The sequence below is a fragment of the Mycteria americana genome, chromosome 2, assembly GCF_035582795.1.
Source record: "Mycteria americana isolate JAX WOST 10 ecotype Jacksonville Zoo and Gardens chromosome 2, USCA_MyAme_1.0, whole genome shotgun sequence".
In the NCBI taxonomy this organism is placed as follows: domain Eukaryota; kingdom Metazoa; phylum Chordata; class Aves; order Ciconiiformes; family Ciconiidae; genus Mycteria; species Mycteria americana.
Genome location: NC_134366.1, coordinates 165,030,339 through 165,050,315, shown reverse-complemented (window position 1 = coordinate 165,050,315; position 19,977 = coordinate 165,030,339). Strand labels below are relative to the sequence as shown.

The 19,977-nt window shown below is 45.4% G+C and overlaps 1 long non-coding RNA gene across 21 annotated transcripts in view; it reads left to right on the top strand.

The window, feature by feature from the left end:
* Positions 1 to 2,229: 2,229 nt before the first annotated feature.
* LOC142406409 (uncharacterized) overlaps positions 2,230 to 19,977 on the top strand; it is a 69,322-nt gene continuing 51,574 nt past the window's right edge. For 2 of the 21 annotated variants that reach the window (XR_012774574.1, XR_012774571.1), the window contains exons 1-9: positions 2,233 to 2,386; positions 3,316 to 3,858; positions 7,140 to 7,259; positions 7,818 to 9,853; positions 10,382 to 10,534; positions 12,308 to 12,405; positions 14,331 to 14,517; positions 14,677 to 14,944; positions 16,771 to 16,894. This is a non-coding gene — a long non-coding RNA (uncharacterized LOC142406409). The other 19 variants (XR_012774577.1, XR_012774580.1, XR_012774575.1 and 16 more) reach the window with 19 other exon arrangements.

Below are 19,977 nucleotides of genomic sequence, written 5' to 3'. Positions count from 1 at the left end.
CCGATGGGAGACCGAGCCCACCCCATCTGCACCAGGGATAGATTTCGTCTGGAGTCTGGGGGAGTCAGAGATCAGACCATGGGAAATTTCTGTGGTCTGAACCTAGATTAGCATTTGCAGCTATTGCTATGAGAGAGCTAGTGCTCTCTCTCTCTGTGTATATTATATATCTTTTAAATAGCCTGCTGTATCACTACTGTAAATGCTGTAAGTTTACAATAAAACCTCTGTTGCAGGTAAGGGAGGAGCTAATATTGTGCACTGCAGTGATTTCTTCAGTCTGCTGCATCTCTCCCCGGCTGGGACTTTCTTTCCCAAAACATTTTTTTTTATTTTTTTAATAACGTCAATAACAACAGACGCAGCTTGAGACTACATCCAAGGCAGAGAAATTTCTGGGGTCTGATTAGCCCGAGGTTAGGAATATCCCACACTCGTTTTCTCTCTTAAAGGAAGAGTTTGGCTCTCTGAAACCTCGCCCTGTTTTCGGGTCTGAGCAAGCGGCTGAGGGCTGCGCCGAGCTGCCCGGGGAGCGGCTCCGAGGGGCTGTGTAAGGGGATCGGAATTTGGTCAGTCTGCGCCGCTTCCTCTTCAGAGAGGCGTTGGAGATGCAGGAGGGCTGCCCGGAGCCGAGCGCTGGGCTGGTTTTTGGGGACACGCCGGAGGAGTGGCAGCGGGTATCGGGCACGCTGAGCACCGCTTCAGGTGCAGCCTGATGCTTTGACAAAAAAAAACCAATGTGTGAGCATCAAGGAGCAGGGCTCTGGAGCCCAAATCACATCCATGTGATCAAGTCGCTGATGAGATTTGGGGCACCCTTTTTAAGGGGATTTTTGTGCAAGGATAACGTGTATGCTGACAAGCACGGGGTGGGCTGTAAATGGGGAAAGCAGGCAAACTTGCATTGCAGAGGTTTCTGGGGATGCTAATCGAATTGCATCCAGAGGCAGAATCTTCCTTTTCTTCTTCAGGAGCGATTCAGCCACTCAGCAGTCCTGTCACCTCTTCTAACCGACAGCCCGTTGCCAAAAATGCCTGTTCCTCAGCAGGCAAACAGCATCAATGATCCTCTGGTTTCAAACACAGGCTTTGGATACAGGCCAGGAGAAAAGGCTGGTAACTCTTTAGTAGCATCATTGGAAGATCATCACCTACTAGGACTCAGACCAGACGCTGCTTCCCATCCTGTTGGTGTCTGTTAGCGCTGCTGACCATTAGATGCCATCTTGCTGAGGAAGAGTGTTGCAGGAAAATGCACCAAAATCATTTGAATTTTTTTGTGCAGGGGTTCGTTCACACAATGAACAGCAATGGCAAACAGACTGCCTGGGACTGGTGTTGCTAAACTTGCCAAGTCCCGCAGGAATCAACCTCCCACTATTTTCTTTTGACGTTGGCACGCAACCACTACTGAAACTCTTTAGGCGGGATCAGACCTAGTGCAGGCGCTGCAATGATTGCAAATCGCATTGCATGGTCTGTACCAAAGGCAGGCCGTTGCTCCCAGCATGCCGGCTCATGAGTGGATGTGCACAGCCCCAACTGGCTGATACCGCTGGTTTGGAGATAGTGGCACTTCATGGTGGCATCGTCAATGTCACCCGGTGCTGCCATTGCGTCCCCCTCGGCTGTTGGTCATGGCACCGACTGGTCTGGCTTGGAGTGCTTGTGCTGTCCATGCTTGGATCGACTCCGTGGGCTTGGCAGATCTCAGAGAAACCTGTTCTCCTCTGTTCTCCTCCAGTTCAGCCACGGCTCAGCAGGGCCCTAAAAGGAGCCCAAACAGGCACATGGACTGGGCGTCTCTGCTGAGGCTCGCCTGCTCCGTGTATCAGCACTCGCCGACCTAGCTGGCTGGGGTATTTCTACATCTCCTTCTTGCAGACAGAACAGACTCACCCTTGGTGAGACTATGGCTGTAGGGTAGATCCGGCACAGCCTGCAGCAGGTAGGTAGCTCTCACTGGTACAAAACGCTGCCATGTGTCGCTGGACCAGCGCCGGCTGCCCCAGCACATCTATTCTGGCTCCTGCCCTGTGCACCGCTTTCCTGCAGCATTTCTCATCTTGCACGTTCTCCAGAGGACTGGTGGGCCCGAGCCCATAACATCCAAAAAATCACTAGGTGTTGGGGACAGAAGTTTGGGGTTGACCATTAAATTCCTTTGGTGACCTGCTACAGCAAAAGAAAACACATTTGGGCAGGAGGTGAAACGTTCTTGTGTTGAGGTTGTGGATCTGAGGACCACCATCAATCTTCCTGGCTGTAAGAAGCATCTTTTGGCCCTTCTTTGTATAAGACTTACCCAAACCCAGCCGCTTCCACAACAAACGACTCCACTCATTCCTGCCTCAGCAGACTGAAAGCAGAAGGGACGGTAACCTGGGTACGTATAGCTACGTATGTTGTGAGACATTTGTATTAAAGGACCCAGTCGAGGTTGGAGAGCGATTGCTTTGGCCATTACAAAATGGGTGGTGAAAATAAGTTTCCCAAAAAGTTAGAAAAAAACAATTAATGGATCCAAAACTATATGGAGGAAAGAGAAATAAAGCAGCCTTTATATAATACTCAAAGTTTCAGTGAATCAAACAGTTCATATTGTAAATCAGTAAGTACTATGGTCTTTACTTATTTTCTTTATACAGTTTATCTGTAAAGGTGGTTGAGCTCAGGTCTCCTGTGCTGGGAAACTCGTCTCTCATTCTAGCTTTCTCATACGCTAGAAAAGCACTTTAACAAATAGTTTGCTGCATCTAATTTTTTTGTGTATACATATATATATAATGTATATATTAAATAAATAAAAACCAGATGTTTGTAATGGACGAACTATTAATTGCATCTCCTGGGGAGGAAAAAAAGGTAGCTATGGTAATGATTGGCCTGCAACAAAACATCTGATTTTCTGTAATAATATATTTCTATAATTTGTGTAGAAAATCAAATGTTCATAGCAAGCAAAGTATAAGTTACAATTGCTTTTCTAGGAATTTAGGAACTGCTAAGCTCGCTCAGACCTGTGAGCCTTCTAGCCCAGGATTTTGACAATGACCAGAACGGGGCAGACCGAGGGTGTTCCAAGAAACCCTGCAACAAGCAGTTAGGTTATCCCTTATCTCAGAAAAGTTTCCATTCCTCCCCTTCTCTCTGTAATTAGAGGTTAGCTAATGCCTCAAATCATGAGACTTTACATCTTTCCTGAGACTTCAGAAATAAGTTTAAATATTTACTGCTGTAACTCTGGTCATGCACTTTACTCATCGAAATGTCTAATCATGGTTGGAGTCTTGCCAACGTTTTGTTATCTTTCAGCTTCATCCCATTTTCCTGCTGCATGATGATCTAAGGATGAGTGAGAGCAGTGATCTGTAGAATGACCAAATAAAGAATGGTAAGAGTTTGGGGATATTACCAGAAAGGAACAAAGTTTTCCTATATATAGTTTCTTCCGTTTCATGTAACTTACTGTAGCAGGAGCAAAAAAGCACAACCACAGGCTTTGACACCACATTTGGGGATCGTTTTCCACCCTGATAACTCCATGTTGATGGTGGTCCCGAAGCTGAGGTCCCGTGCACAGACGAGGCCCCTCCCGACAGGAGCTGCGATATGCTGATCACTCAGAGCCAGCTCAGGGGTGGGGGTCCAAGACCTTGGCTGGACCAGACCCTTCCCCATTACCTTCCCTCTCCTTTTCATGTGCTAAGGGCAGGGCTTGAGGGCAGAGCTGCAAGTATTGCCCCTCAGGGAGCAGACAAGAGGACCACTGATGACTCAGGCACAGGGAGATTCAGAATGTGGGATTTTGGAGAGCCTGGGCACAGCACGGTGGGGACCTTGAGCCGTCTGAGACAGGTAAGTCATGCCAGCGTGGAGGCGGATGTGGCCCTGGTGACTCAGCCACGTTTGGCATAGAGGTGATGCAGTCAGACACGGAGGTCAGCATCGTGGAGATGCACAGCAGACTGGACCCGTCCGGTGTGCCTGGGGATGTGGGATTTATCTGCATGCATGCATCCAGCAGTTGCTCTTCTGGTCACTCAGGAGCCAAATGTCACGCTAGTGCTGATACACGGCACCACAAAAGCCTATGGCCATGTCTGTTTTCCCTGTGAGCCATAGGCTGTGACCCTCCATAACAGGTATCTGAGAGCAACCTCATTAAAGGGTCAAGGTATGAAGTGATGGTCATTCATGTGCAAGAGAAAAACTGTAGCTGGCAGCCCCTTAGAGCCCAGAGCTTTTCTGAGACACCTCGGTCCCTCTGGGATCAGCCTCGTGGGGTCCGGACTGGTCTCTCTGCCAGGCATGCTATTACTTGGATGAAAGCAAGGCACTGGGGAAATGAAACAGGGTTCTGGTAGGATGATAACCTCATCAGAGACTCCCTGTTTGGAGGTAGTGATGGATGAGATCTTGCTGATAAACTATCTGTCGTGATATTATCAGGATGGATCTCAGTGTTAAAAGCTGGTTTGATGTAGTGGAGTTTGGTTTCCTTCTCTCTCCTATCACAGTGATAAGACAGTGATGTTTAGCTGGGATAAATACTCTGCTGCATTCCACAGCCTGGCTTTTTTTCCCCCCTCATTTGTATTAATAGCAAGCATTATTATAAATGTATTATTGTGTTCAGGAGGGAATTGTGAAATTGGCAGTTGAGGGACTCTCTTGCAAGAGGGAGACAGCTTCTTCTCAGTCTGAGTGAATAATTTAGTCTTGGATCCATCCTTTCCCATCTCTCTCCATGGTCAAAGATGCTGAATAGAAGGGAAAACAAATTGAATCTGACTTTGAAAGTTCAGTGAATATTCAGTAAATAGTCCGTTCACTATTGAGGAGGCCTTGCATTTGCTAGAAAAATTCATAGGTGCTTTCCTGTGTTAATGGGTGGATATTCAGAAAGCAAAGCATCTTTCTAAAAATCTACTAACAATATTGGAGTGCTTATTTGTATTTAAGTACAAATCAAGGTACCTCAGGACATTTGATTTAAAAATCAAGCCCTCATAATGCTAGAAGCTGTAGAAAGAAATAAGAAATAGGAGAGTTGCTGCTCTAGTCAGACCAACATGATTAGTAGTTACATGGAATGGAACCACTGGTTCTGTTCAGCAACATGGAATGGAAGAGACGAACTAAGAACTGACTAGTCATAAAATGAAGTTTTTCAAAACAGAAAATATCATGTTGACTTCTGGGCATGACTTAGTGGTCCCCAGGTGCAATAAGCATAGTGGCATGATTTAAAGTAGGGCAATGTGGCCAAATTTTGATGGGAAGTTTGCCAAAAAGTGGGAAAAAGCTGCGTGACTCAGCAAAGTCGAATCTCACAGCTCCCGGAGGTGAGGAATGATCTCCTGGATCCCTTGTGACCTCCTGGGCTGCCTCCCCAAAGACCTTGAAGGTAAAGGCAGACACCTCAGGCCAGCACTGGAGAGGATGCTCACGAGTGAAGCCGAGACTATTCAGGGTGTTGTTCTTTATCCCATCCTAACTATTGCTTAAAATCACACTTGTTCTTCAGGCTTCGGTTATTGCTCTAGCAGGCAATTTATCCGAAGGAGCAAATAGCACCACACTCTTTTCCTTCAGCTACAGCTGATTCAGATCCTATTAGTGTCTCTGCCTGCTTGAAATTGCTCTTTGTCAGATGCATTGCCTGGTGCTTTCCTGCACGCGGGCGTAGGGGCTGATGCAGTTGCAGTACGAGACTTTGGCCCCCGTCCCCGCTGTTCCTGACAGAGAGGCTGAGGTAGCACATAAAGCCGTCCTCATGCATTTAGATGTCTTCATCAGCAGAGAGCACTGTTTGGGAAAGAGACATTTAAAAATCTCTTTGTTGGGTTTATAGGTTCTTTAAAGCCACTTAGTCATCTGATAGCAGGTTAAAATTAGTCCGTGCAAGATGAGGCATCAACACAGTCTTTTCCCAAAGCTCCTTATTAGCATTGATTTTTCAGTCAGGAGAAGAGTTGAGTAGTGGAAGATTAAATTAATGATACTGCAGTCTGTATGGTTTGCCTGGAAATGCCTGTCATCTTGTGTAGGGACCTTATCACGTGGTTTTCCATGATAGAAAACCTGAAGATTCAGCAACAAGAACACAAAAAGGTCATTCCCATTTTTAGGGCATTATTTTGACTGAGATGAAAACCATTTTTTCCCTCCGTCTTTCGTTTCACTAATAGTTGGTTGTTGACATGACATGACCCTCATTATTCAGAACTTGATTTAGATAATCTCCTGGTGATTGTGGTCTTTGAATTCATGAGTGTAGTTAGAAATAATACATTGATTCTGTCAGAAAAATCCAGTAAGAATTATCATGGGTTTTTGTTTTTGTTTTTTAAAGCCGCGTGTGAGGGAATGCTCTGCAAAATGGTATGCTGGAAGGATGGGATGCATTCCTAGTCCTTGTGTCTCGCTGCTTGGCTGTTGCAGACAAAAGGGCTGATGCAGCATCTCTTGAAAGTACTGGGACTTTTTCCCCTGGCGCCGGTGGGCAGGTGAGCCCGGCGTCGGTGGGCAGCGTGACAGGAGGAGGCGGGCTGGCCGAGGCAAGAGCACGCCCTGTACTCCTCGTGCTCTTGCACAGGCAGAGATCCATGCGTTGGCACCCTGCAGTATACGCTGGAAGGAATTAGTTGTTAAAGAGATGAAGATAAAAGGGTCTAGAGGGTAAGGGGTTCCTCCAAGCACCTTTATTTCTGGCAAGTCTTTTTGTCTTGGGCTAGTCAGACCTACCTTGAACCATACTGAAGCAGGAGTCCCATCTAAGCTCTCTTGATAGAGTGAAAAGAGACGGGTGTGTCTCCAGCTTGATTCATCCTGTCCTAACATCATTAGACAGACAAGATTAATGTCTTTCTGAAGGTATCTCTCTCTCCCTGTCACTACAGGGAGAGCCTAGGTGGCCATGTTTATTTCTGAGATAATTCAAGTTGTCAGATCAATCCTGTTTTTATTGCTGCCTTTTTCTGAAGGGCCACACTTGAACCAGCACAGGTGTATAGTATATACTCATGGCACGGATGCTTGAGCTGTGAGGTATCTGCAAGACTAAAGAGGTCACAAAACTCTGGTGCAAATATATCCTGACATTTTCCATTTTCTTTTTTCTGCTTTGGAAGCAGCAGGGACTGGGTAGCCTGAAGTCGGTGTTACCGGTGATGTTAGGTGATTGGACCGTAAGAGTTTTTTTGAGAAAAATCTGCAGACCAGCTTGTTTTGCACCAGTTTCTGACTGCTGAGAGGTCAGTGAAATCACCATAACTGTACTCTTGTGCAAAGCTGTAATTGCAAACTTTTTATATGAGAAACAATGATGACAAAAAATTAATCATGAGCTTTGTCTGCCAACTGACCAGTCACCAGTGATCTCCACAGATAATGTCAAATACCTGTTGATACATGAAACGCCCTTTTTTGGTTAGTTTGTTTTTCCTTGAAGCATTTCATGGACCCATTTCCAGTTCCTCGCAGCCCATCACTGGTTGGTCCATACCTTACAGGCTGCAAACCACTGGTCTAGCAGATATTTGGGGATTGGACTTGCGCGTCACCTGGGAAAAGGATCTCAGAGCCTATGGAAGAACTGAGGTCACTTCTTTGAAGGAGCAGGCCTGAAGGTGACCATGGAGGCACCGCAGTAAGGAGCCAACCCTGTTTATTAACTGTCAGTGGGGCGATGGTGTGCTGAGCCCAATGGGGGTGGTGGCCTCTCTGGAGAGAGGGGACAGTAGCTAAGGAGCATTAAAAGGAAGGAAATAATGACTGCATCTCTCCTTCTACTTATTTATTTTTGCCTCCAGGCTCTCCCTTAGAGGGTGATGCAAGTTTCCAAGCCCAAATTTTGCCTTGTGGGAAAAAATGTGTTCCAAGTGTTGTTTCTTGGGATGCTAACATGCCAGGCTGGGGTTCTTGAGGAAGATGTGACCCACTGTCTCTGCAACTTCACAAGCTCTCCTTCTGCCTCTCTCCACAACCTTGTTCAAACACTGCCGGAATATCATGTCATCGATGCTGTAGCAGCCCGTTACTTTATCGTATTTGATGCCATCATTTCATAAATCAGATCAGAAGATGACACTGGGTCATTCTGTCCTGACTGAAATGATTAAGTAGATCTGTGCTATTAACTGCGGTTATCTTCTGAAAATGTCAGACTGCCTGCCAGGATCTTGCCATGAGTTAAATAAGCTTCTGCTGGCTGAGGATTCAGATTCCGGAGCTGAGGCGATCGTACATAACTGCGAAATGAAAACCCACGGATCGAGCAGCTGCCTCGGACCACCGGGTCCTGCATCTTGCTGCCCCTTGGTGTTGTGGTTCTGCACAGAAAACTCACGTGCCCAGCAGTTTTGTGCCAGCTGTATAGGTTTTGTCCAGCTGAGTTATCATGTAGCTGACAGTCGTTCCTTGTCGGGGGGAAGAATTTCTGAGGAAGTTAAATATTATTTTAAAAAGACAGGACTTTTTCTGTGTATTAATTGTATTAATTCAGTGGCTCCCCCAGACATCTGGCAAGTATTGTGGCTGTGTCTGAGAGATTTTGGAGGAGCCTTGGCACTGATATTAAATGCAGTACAAGAAAACAGAGAGGAGAAGGAATTGCTGCTTTAAGGAGGGAGAGTGTTTGCAGCATTGCAAAATGGCACAGGGAGCGTTTACTGCAGGCTGAGATGGGATTAACAACCCTGCAGCAGTGTTTTGAGCTACCTCCTGGCTGTCCGGAGGTCGTTCAGGACCTGCTGCCCCCCTGCCGCGGCAGTGCCGGCCGTTAGCGTTCTTCATCCACAAATGGATGCTGGCTCACACGTCGGCTCTTTAATAGTTCCCTTTAGGATGTGAGGATGTAAAGCATTAGGAAACTTGCAGTGTTGTAATAAAAGGCACTGGGGATGCTTGGTAAGACAAAGTATTAGACGTTTCCTTCTGCATAAGTAGTGAGTGTATATATATAGAAGCGTGTGTGTGTGTGTGTATTTATACACACACACACACACACACACGTACGTTTGCTTCAGGTTGCATAGGATGCATAGACAGAAAGTCAGGGCTTACCACCCTTTCCTAGGTTAGGGAAAGACCATTGATGTCCCTAACACACAAAAACACAGCTGATGATGAATGTTGTGCATTGTTTTTTACTGGTTTCTTAGGATTGCTTTGCAGGCACATGAGGACACTGAAGAAGTACAAATGAAGAGTCTTTACAACAGAAATGCCTTTTACGTTGACAGTGGGAAGGCAGGACTCCCAGGTTTTATTTCTCTTGGACTTTTAAATGTTATCTTGCCTATTGCACTAAACCTCTCCAGACCTCCAGTTAACTTCGTCGCTAAAACAGGAATTCCCCTGGCGCTGTGAGGCCGCAGGAAGCAGTCCAGACTGGTGGGACAGTAGGAGAAGGACGATTTGTGTTGTTTGGCCCGTGCCTGTGTCCTAGCCTGTCACTGTCCCAGGACATTTGCTATATTTACTGTTAGCTTTGCTTCCAGTGGAAGGATTCAAAAATGTGGGTATTTGGGAGAGTGTGTTCACTTGCAGGTGGTTAAAGAAATGGCATAAAGTCATTGTCGCTAAATTTCTGAGCATGATTTAATGGCAAGGTTCAGCTAGGTTTGCTGGGTTCAACATCTTGTTTATAAGGGTGTCTGCCTCAGCGAAGAAAGAGCATCTCTAGGAGCATCGCAGCAAGAGCATCTCAGCTTTAGAAGGAGTGGCCATGGGAACTGTGAGGACGGGGACGGTAGCTCCCCCAGCCCGCGTGGGCTAATGGGGGTCTCCCACACGAGTCCTCCAGGATTAACTCGTCTCTCCAGGCAAGGATTTTCCGTTTATGAAGGTAACAGTACCGAACTGTGCAGGACACATTTCTTTCCTGCTAATTCAGTGCTGTGCCAGGAGAATTGGCCCCTTGTGGGCTGGTGTCAGTGGCTACAGGCATTTCCCCTCTCAGCATGTTGCAGCCATATGGATGCAAGGACACACGCCGCTTTCACAGCCGGTGGTTTTGCTGCAGCTGACTTTTTTCCCCTTTAAAGTTTTGATTGCCTGAGATAATACTCAAGCTCAGAAGCAGTGTGGCAGTGATGATCTCTTGCTTGTTGGCCGTAAGAATTTATTTGCTTGTTTATCACCCACCCTTGTAATACCTTAAGCGCAAGGTCAGGACAAGAAAAGACTAAAAAGCCTATTTTATAGGCTCATGTAAATACCAGTGCCATCAACGGCATTATCCCAGCAGGATGTCAGACCTCAAATGCTTATATAGAGTTTTAAAATAAATTCCCAAAATAGGACATAGTTCAAAATCAGTTAATTTTCAAATTCATTTTATTGAATTTTTGCATAACTTTGTCGACATTCACAGGGACTGAAAGCTGTTGTGTCACATCCTCAGCTGCTGCAAACTGGCACGACGCTACTGAAGTCAAAGGGGGAACAATGATTTACATCAACTGAGGTTTTTGGCATTGTGAAGTTGTGAGGAAGGGACCCAAATGGTTTCCCCACATGCCCCATAGTGAGTGACCTGCTGTGTTCAACTTCTGCATGGCAGGTTTATAATTTTCTTTTGCTACTTGGCAGTTTCAGTCTAACCCCTTTTCCCCACTTCTTCCTGCCAAAAGCAAAATACGAGAAATGAGTCAGGTCTCTCTCGCTCTGGATGCATATCAAAATCCCTTGGAAATAATGTTACTGCATTCTAGTAATAGTTGGAGTAGATTTTTTCCATCCACGGCATATGGCTACTAATTATGGGCCTGCTTTTCAGGCAGTTGCAGAGGGCTGTCAGTGGGAGTCAAGAGTACTGAGCACCTTAAAGAACGTAATTCATCTCCATCACAGTTTGGGGTGCCAGATGTTGTTTTGTGAAATATTACAGAGAACCCCAAAGTGCACTGGGAGACAGGGACACCCTTCTTGCATTAGGGGTTTTAACAAAGAAGTGCATATACATATATGTATTTAACTTTTTTTTTCAACTTTTTTTTTCTCTTTCTCTGGTTTATCACGTACTTATCGTCTCCTCTGAAGTTCCTGGAAAAATTTATTTCTTGACCATGGAATTACTTTTAACCATGTATTTATTTCCTTAAAGACCTCCACCTACCAATTATTTTTTTCTGCTTCTTCCCCTCAATTTCTTTGCTTGCTACAAACAGACTCATTCCCAACCTCTAATATTAGTGATATCCAAGGGTAAGTCTGAAGTTGGTGCAAATTTGCCAGTTTTCCACTGATTTCTCTGGGGAGAAGGAATGGAGAACGTTATGCATGAGCTGTGAGTGTCCTTTAGCCTCTTGTATGAGTAGAAGTGCTTTATGTGGGCCCAGGCACCGTGATGATGGAGCACAGATGGGGCTTGGACACATGGGTATGGAGCAGGGAGCAACAGCGGCTCAGATGCCAGGACCCTGCGCACCTCACCTCAGTGAGAAGTTCTCACCTCTTCCATGCCAAAAAGTGTGCTGTTAAAGGGAAGAGCAAAGCAGCCTCATTTGCTTCTCGCAAGCTGCCAGTGTCCCACATGTGGGACCGCCTGAGGTTGGACAGATGATGGGGAGAGGAGATGCCCTCAAATGAGGTCAGGTAGAGGGTGAGGCCAAGGGAAATCTGCTTTACTTCAGCCTTTCTCACCTGGTTGATCGGAGCCACCTCTATTTCAACTGTTTGAGGGTTTGCAACACAGCGAAATGTTGTGTGAGAGCTGGAAGCCCTCCAGGTGTCTTTGGTAAGGAAAAGCTGCAGTGGTTGCATCTCCAAGCTCGGGTTTACTTGGGGACCTACCAGAGTTACAGACATGCTAAGCTTGGTTTGCATGAAGTAATGAGCTATTTTGCTGCGTTCAAATCATATGTACACCATATGCTGTGGATGAAGAGAAGGCAAGTCGTACCGGGTTAAAGTATAGCCTTTTCACATGCTTTCTTCCCTCCTCCTGTCCTTCCCCCAAACCAGGAGTCTTTTTCACTCTCCTGCCCTTAACTTGAGCTCTGTAGGACACCAGCTAAGGGAACATACTTGCTTTGTATGGTGAATTAATGAGTTCAAACGGTCACCTTACACAACAGAGATGTGTGGGAAAGAAAACCTGTGTCAATGTGAAACATGTGTGTGTCTGTCCCGAGGATGAGGCATCTGATTCATAAATCAGTGGCAGGGAGGTAAGGAGAGATGTGTGGGTTTGGTAACAACTGTCGGACTTAAATGGTGCATTTTACTCTTTTTCATCTTAGGTCTCCCAAGAAGATCATATTTTTGACTTATATGTTTTCTCTCTGCTGCTGACCAGAGTTTAAAGCATCCAGAAGGTCAGCGTGTTCCCGTTTCATGTCATCTTGTGATTCCCAGTGATGCTCTGTGCACACGAGCACTGTCATGATCTGCAGGGTACGTGTTTGGGGGAACGAAGGAAGGCTGCAAAAGCTGTCAGAGAGCTGTGTCTTGCCTGCCCCTTTGGGATGGTTGGTTACTTGGATTGTGTTAATGCTGCAGTGAGTAGGACATGAGGAAATTAAAAAACTGCTTATCTGTGCTGGAAGCATTTCCAGCAAAGACACATGAATGTGTCTTAGGGGAGGACACAATATATTGTCCTGCTTACATCAGTTGCCCCTTTAAAAAAGACTTGGACAGAACTCTCAGTAGCTCTAGATGTCAGGCACGGAGTTGTCCCATCACAGTGAAATCTGCAGCCCACCAAGAATGGGGATGGGGTTAACGTGGGTCTGAGATCCAAAAATAGCTTTGTGACTGAGCCTGTAGTTCACAGGATCTCCTCTTCCTTAGTGTGATTTCACGTTAGTTATCGCAGCTGTAGCAGGTGTGGAGGTTGAGGAGAGCCCCAAACCTGGAGTGCTGGCCTTGCCCATGGAACCAGACTAAGGCAGGAAGAGCTGGTCTAGGTCAGAGAGGAAATAGGTGGAAAGAAACCTGCCCATTTTGCCAGAAGTCGGCAATTCCATCTGGTATTTTAGAAATGCCTCCCTTTTTACCCTTGCACTATCTGCATTAGCAGTCTCCAAGCATTGCCTTCTGGGCTGAGGGAGAGGAAGACTGTACTGAAGCAAACTGCACCGTGTCTTCTCCCACACCGCACAGATCAAGCAGGTCCTGCCAGTACTCTGCAGTTCCTGTTTACGCCATACATGACGTTCCCAGTTCCTTCAGCACTCGTGGTAGTTCCTGCGGCTCTTCCTCGATAACTAACTCCAACTGGCACAGCTGAGACATCAGCAAGATGAATCCTTGGAGAGCAGCCAGCTCTTGCTTTTCTTTTGCACTTGTGTTGCTGATGTCAAACCTTTGAACGGGGCCTCAGGCCCCTGTTACAGCGCGGGGCAGACGAATACAAAGAGGGGGGTCTTGTCTTGTGGGGACGACACAAGTCACAAGATCTCCAATGGAATGCCAGATTGCAAGCATTTGTTGTGGTCCAAGCCACTGCTTATTTCCTCCAGTGACGCAAACTTGTGTCAGTCCTTTTTGGTGGTTGAGCGCGTGCAAAGGGAGATGCTAACCTCCGCAGCATTTCTCCGCTTGTACATGCACACGTGTTTGCGCAAACCCAGAAATGACAGGCTTGATTCAAAGATGGCTGGGTGGGGTTGTTTGGTCTGTGGGCTGCCGGAGGTCTGAGCCAGGTGCTGTTGGGCTGCAAATCTCTGCATGAAGATCTGGAAGGAGTGTGGGGTGTGTAGCACCTCACGTCACTGAGACCAGCAGAAGCTGGAAATTAAACTTCTCAAGCTGCAAGCAAGAGCTTCCTGGCAAGAGCTAAACATTTGCCATAGACATCTGTAACAGACGTGGGAAAGAAATAGCATATTCTTAACTAGCCTATGATAATAATCATAGTCTTGGAGATAAATATCCTCCTGCCATTGGTTTCCAATGCAATCATTTACAATGGGGTCAAAGCAGAGATTAGGCTTCGTGACTGCATGACGTTGAATTTGCCTCCTACTCTGCAAAGAGGAAAGAAAACTCTTCATACTGAATGGTGCCTACAGCTTTAGACCTTATAAGCTATCTGCTGGTTTGTTAAGAAGAATTATTTAATGCTCAGTACCTCATCAGCCTCTTTGCCATTTACTAACAACACTGCTCTCTGATCTCTGGTTTTGATGTAGCTTGTTGGATGTTTTTCAGGGGTAAAACCAGGGCAGGACTATGTGTGAGAGCAGCAGCGTAATGGTCATTGTTGTTGACTTGCACTGCCTTACTGAATGTTAATAGTTGAAAATACACCTGCATTGTACATGCAAAAGGAATTTTCATTTCCAGAATATTCTGTAGAACTTACTATTTTCCAGGTGACACTGACCTGTCCCTTCCTGTCCCTGACATCGTACAGCTCTTTGAAAGCATCACCCTGGTCCTGTAAATAAAAGCAATTCCCACTGATTTGACTGGTCCAGGAGTAACAACCTCTACAGAAAACCTATCTGTTTTGGAATTTAAAAGTCCTTTTTCTCTGTGGAAATCAAAAATCTAATACCTGTAAGTTCTTCCAAAGAAAGTTGAGTTCTTTTTTTTTATAATTTTTTGCTATCTTTCCATGTAATGGAAACTTGCCCAATGCTTTTCTGGTTTATGATGAAGATTTCTAGATGCTACAGCAGTAATGAGATTTCCTTGGTTTTCTTCTGTTTTATATAGGCAAGTGCACATAAGCTGCAGTTCTGACCTGACATCCTCAGCAAGACATGGGACGACTTCAAAAGCCTGTACCTAAGCTAAAATATTTGGCTGAGATATTTGGCCCTGCCACCTGCAGCTGTGGGGCTCCTGTGCAGAAGGACTCCACGATGCTGAAGTGGATGTGGCTATGGCCCAAATAGCTTTTCCAATAGGAACCTTTGCTCTTATATTTGGGAGAGAATGTTTCTACAGAGCCAAAGCACCACATGCTTTGATTTGCCCTGGTGTGAGTTGGAAAATATGAGTAAAATTACTGTAAACATTTTCTTGCCTGCTAGATTTTTTCCTTGCACTTTAAAATATTGTCTTTTTATTTCTTTAAGTCTCAGATCTGATGCTTGAAATAAATGATATTTTTTTTCTCTGATTCCCAGAGGATATAAAGAAATAGATTCTCTGCTATTATAAATTAATTAAATTACAGATCAGAGTGAAGTGTTACTACAGGTGCAGAAAGCTTTTCTCTGCCTTCCTAACTTCACCAATCTTCTTATCTGGCATGACAAATTTCCTACAATTGACCTACCAGCTTTCCAGCAGCTAAGTGTATGGCCAGTCATTCTTCTTAGCAAAAATCAGGCAATCCTTTTTTAACATGGAATTAATGAAGTGATGAAAATTTACATCAGCAAAGGATTTATCACAGTATTTTACACACAGCCTTACTACTGAATTAAAGACATTGAATGGTTCCATAAATACCAGGCATTGTTGATAATCCAAGACTTGAAGTCTTAATTCTGCCACTTTATAGTTAAGCTGGTAGAGAGTAAGCATAAAAGAGAGATATTTTTTCCCCTTTAGCTCAAAATATGCTTATTTTGTTGCTCCAGTAAAGAGAAATGATTACTTGAGCAAAAATTATGATAATGCTAATTGGTGATCTAAGAAATCTAGGTTTTTTAGGCAGAAGGTTTTCATTGTATGCAACAAAAAGATATTCTGGTATTCCTAAATCTTTCCTCTTTTATCTTTGCATCTGCTATACAGAGGAGTCAAGTGTCAAATGCCAATATGCATACGGTTAAATGGGCCAATGAGTCCTCTTCTTGTCTTCTTCACTGACTCTGAAGTCTTTATTTCACTTTAATGAGTGGAAGCTGGAGGTAATTCATATGGCCTGACACCTGACTGATCATCTATAGCTTAAATGACACTCTGAAGAACATGAGTGTCCAGAACGAAAGAATCTTTGTGGTCATTGTGAACATACTCAGGAAAACTTGACAGTCCCAGAACTGGCATTCATAAAATACATACTCAGCAATTATTCATTTTTTCAGTCGGATGCGTGGGTGCTGTAGGGTGTTGCTATTGCACACTATTCCAAATTCTTTCCTGGTGTTTTTTTAAAAAAAAACACACCTGGGTTTGTGCTCTTACCATTGGATGTAGGCAGTGTCTGTGTAAAGTAGTCATTGGAAGAGAGTGAGAGTGCACAGGCCGGCAGTGAGATAAATACCAGGTGCTACCTGGGCTCTAATTAAGCCAGATCAGGATAGAGTGAGTGCTTCTGGACTAATAAGCAAAGCCAAGTCCCAAATGTCATAAATAAACTCTTTCTTCTTGTCTTCTGCCGAGCAGAGAGGGCATATCCAAAGAGTCCTGAGAAAATACTGTTCCCTGAGCTGTGCCCAGATGTCACCTGGTAGGAAGATAGTTGGCACAAGTCAAACCATGTAAGGGAGCCCAGCAGCACTTCCATGGTGAGGGCAGTCATGGTTCAGTGTGCAAGCCTCTGCCCTGACCAGGGTCCATTTGCCTGTATGGATGTAAGGTTGCTAACCATGCATACTGATTTTGGGCAGAAGGCAGGACTACTGGGCGTTACAATCATTCAGAATTGGTGCATGTGTTAAGAATATACTTAGATTTTATAGCATGCATTTCTGAGTCTCTGGGAAGTCTTCACTCAGGGTCCAGATATGGACTATTTCTTGGTTCCGGAATGATGCTGATATGATGCCCAAACATGCTATACCAAAAAAGACCAAGTCTTTAATATTCAGAACAACTGAAGGATTTCACCTTTTTCTTCTTGTTTTGGGTTAGTGGTTTAAAAGACAGAGGAACTGAGAACTGACGGCCTCTGTCTTGGTGTAAAATCAGCCCATTCACCTCTGCATCAGACTTTTCATCTCTGAAACAGACATGAAAGCCACCTCTACTTCAACAGGTAACTGGAAGGGATATGGGAGTGAAACTGCTTATTGCAGGCTCCTTCCCAAACCCCCATCTTGGCTCCTGAATTTGTAGACTCTGGCAAGTCACTATTCATGACTTCATAGGAAAACAGGAGATGGGATAGCTTTTTTATGTGTATTTTATCTTCCCAACTACCTAGGAGCAATCAAACATAGGACCTACATGTCTATTCATGGCTGCTGTTAACTTCCCTTGGAGAAGCACTCCTGACGCTGGACTTTTGCTATGTGCATGTGCAAATCCCCCCCTGTAAACCGTAGAAATGATAGATTTGGGACAAGAACAAGTATATCTCTAATAAAAGTGGGTGTTGACTGCCGGCTTCAGCCCAAAGCCACATCCTTTTGGTGCTCCCCTGTTCTCTTAGCACCTAGATCTGACCTTGATCTGAACTTAGCATAACTTCTCTGTCCTAAGAATTGCCTTTCTGGGCCCCTGGTATCAGCAGAAGATATTTCCGTAGCAAAGTGGTAGCTACATGCAATTTTGTAATCTTTCCAAGCCAACAGGGTCATCCACCTTGTGTTGTTAATGACTGTTATACTCTTAAAAACAAAAAAGTGTGCTGAAGACAAACTCTGAATGGAGTGATCCATCACATCTGCTGCTGGCCCCATGCAGACTGGCTGTTCAGTGTAAACAGGGCTTATATGAAGAGAATCTCAAGACTACTTGTTGCTAGTAATACTCTGAAATAGTGGATTAAGGCCTTGGGAGGAGTCTTCCTGGGCACATTGTGAAGAGAAGCCTGCAGTGGATTTATTGAGCTCACTCATGCTGTCACAAAACAGTAACGCTGAATGTTGATCTCTTGTGACTGGGACACGAGGAACAAGGGTTAGCTCACGGAGAACCATTTTGGGGTTTTGCAAAGGAGAGGTGTGAGCATAGGTTCGTCCCTTTGTAGGACATGAAGAGAGACCTGCACTTGCATGACCTGGTGCTGCAAGGGATTCCTTGTGTGTCCCGGGGAGGAGAGGCTGTGGCCGCTGGAGCAATTGGTTTGGACTAACAGGCTTTCATGTGCTCTGAATCTAGTAGGATTGCCGGGGGAGCAGGCTAGAGTGTTTTTGCCTTGGCCTTGTGGCAAGCCTGGTTTGTACCTCGAGATCGGTGGTGTGCTGGGTGTAGCTACAGTTCTGTGTTCATGTTTTGCTGTTGGTTTTGTCTCTCTGAGCTTGAGGGGGGACATGCATAAGGTTTTTGATTCTGGATCTAACACTGGTATGCAGACACCTAACTGTAAGGTGGTGTACCCAGGCATTTGACAGCAGTCGTATTACCAGGCTGTCTCCAGAGAAGGTTCAAGGTTTAGACCCTTGGATTCAGGGACTCGGGGATTCACAGACCAAATCCCAGATCACAGGTCATCTTCCACCAGTGAAGCAGCTACAGTTGCATGGACTCTCTTTTGAAGGCTGTTTTGTTCTCTCTAAATGCTGGTGTTCCTTATTTTTAACTCTATGCTGCCATGAAGTAACTCAGGACTAAGTATACTATGTGTTTTCCTTTAGCTTGAACTCTCCAGCTTCCTTGGCCATGCCTCAGCCTTGTTTGGCTCATGTGGGTCTCCTCAGTCCACCTCAGTGGTAATAATGCTCAGGGGTATGGTGCGGTGGTTTGTCTTGGTGGTGGTCAGGCTCTGAGGCAGGCGTGGTGAAGGGCACTGGAGTTAATTCACACAGCCAGCACTTGGAGTACAGTGTGTCCTTTGAGACACACTCACTTTGCAATGGCATCCACAGAAAATACCCACTTGCCCTCTCTCCATATCACTAAGAAACTAGAAGCTCCTCCTTTGCAAAAGTGAGAAACTCCTGCTGGCACCTGAGAGATCAACATGAAGAAGATGGAGTTTGTTGGATGAGATGGGGACAAGTGCCTTCTTCATTGCCATCAAGAGAGCCTGGGAGGACCTGGCAAGAAATTCCCCTCCTCTCTTGTTTCTCAGTGGAGGAAAGACAGACATGAGCAAGTGCCTGGATCCGGAGCCCAGCTTAGGCCAAATCAGGACAAGGGCTGAGCTCAGATCCAAATTGTTCTCACTTGGGTTTGGCTGCCAGTGGTGGATATCTCCCAAGATCCGATGGTTGCACGAGTCTTTTGCAATCTTGGCTGGAGATCTAGTGTAGTGGAGACTGTTCAGCTTCATGCTGGTGAAAAAGGCCCTTTTCCGAAGTGAAGGCCTATAGAAAGCATTTTCTGGAAGTGTAGACACAGGTTGGGAGGAGTAAGGCAAGAGAACGTTTTAATTCAGGGACCAGTATGGAGTAGGAACAAGTGCTGCAAATAGTCCAAGAAAAAATTTAGGTGGGAAATGAAAATGTTTGTTTCTATCATAAAAAGCTGCTCTAGAAGAGATTCCTGGGGGACCAATGAGCTCATGGGCAGATTTTCCCAGAGGAGGCTGTGGCTCCCCTGCTATTACTGCCTTCTGCAGTTTTTTAAGCAAAAGTCTTTGTAAAAGCAATATCCCAGTGTGGTCAGCTGTGACAGCAGTGGATGGTTACCATGACCCAGCAGAGACACAGTCGTGTTGGGAGAGAGTCTAGGCAATCAGGTAGGAACATGCAAATGTGAGGTATCCTCCAGCAAAGTCACCGTCAGTAACATAAAACATGAGGTAGTGTTTTGCGAAGAGAGAACGTTGGCTGGCTGCGTCCATTTGCTCTCTGCTGGGGCCTGTGCCTGTGCACAAACTCAGATGTCCCCAAGTGCACTGCTGGCCTAAATTGTGGTGTTTTTTTCTGTGTAGTCCAAGAACTACATGCTTTGCTGAGTTTTGTCCCTCAGAGGTATCCTTTTTTTCTCATCCTGGCTTCGTTTTCCTTTGGATTATTGGCCTTTGCCTTAACTCAGTACTGCATGATGGTACATAGCTCTCACCTTATTTCTAGAAATGGGTCAGAAATAAACAAAAGCTATGGACACTTCTGTTAACATGGTAAAGCTCTGATGACTGTGGAGGTTTGGGACAAGGAGAGCGGGGCAGGTTGGGTTCATTTCATGCTGTAGGTATCAGTGACATGTAAACCCCTCCCTCTCTAACATACA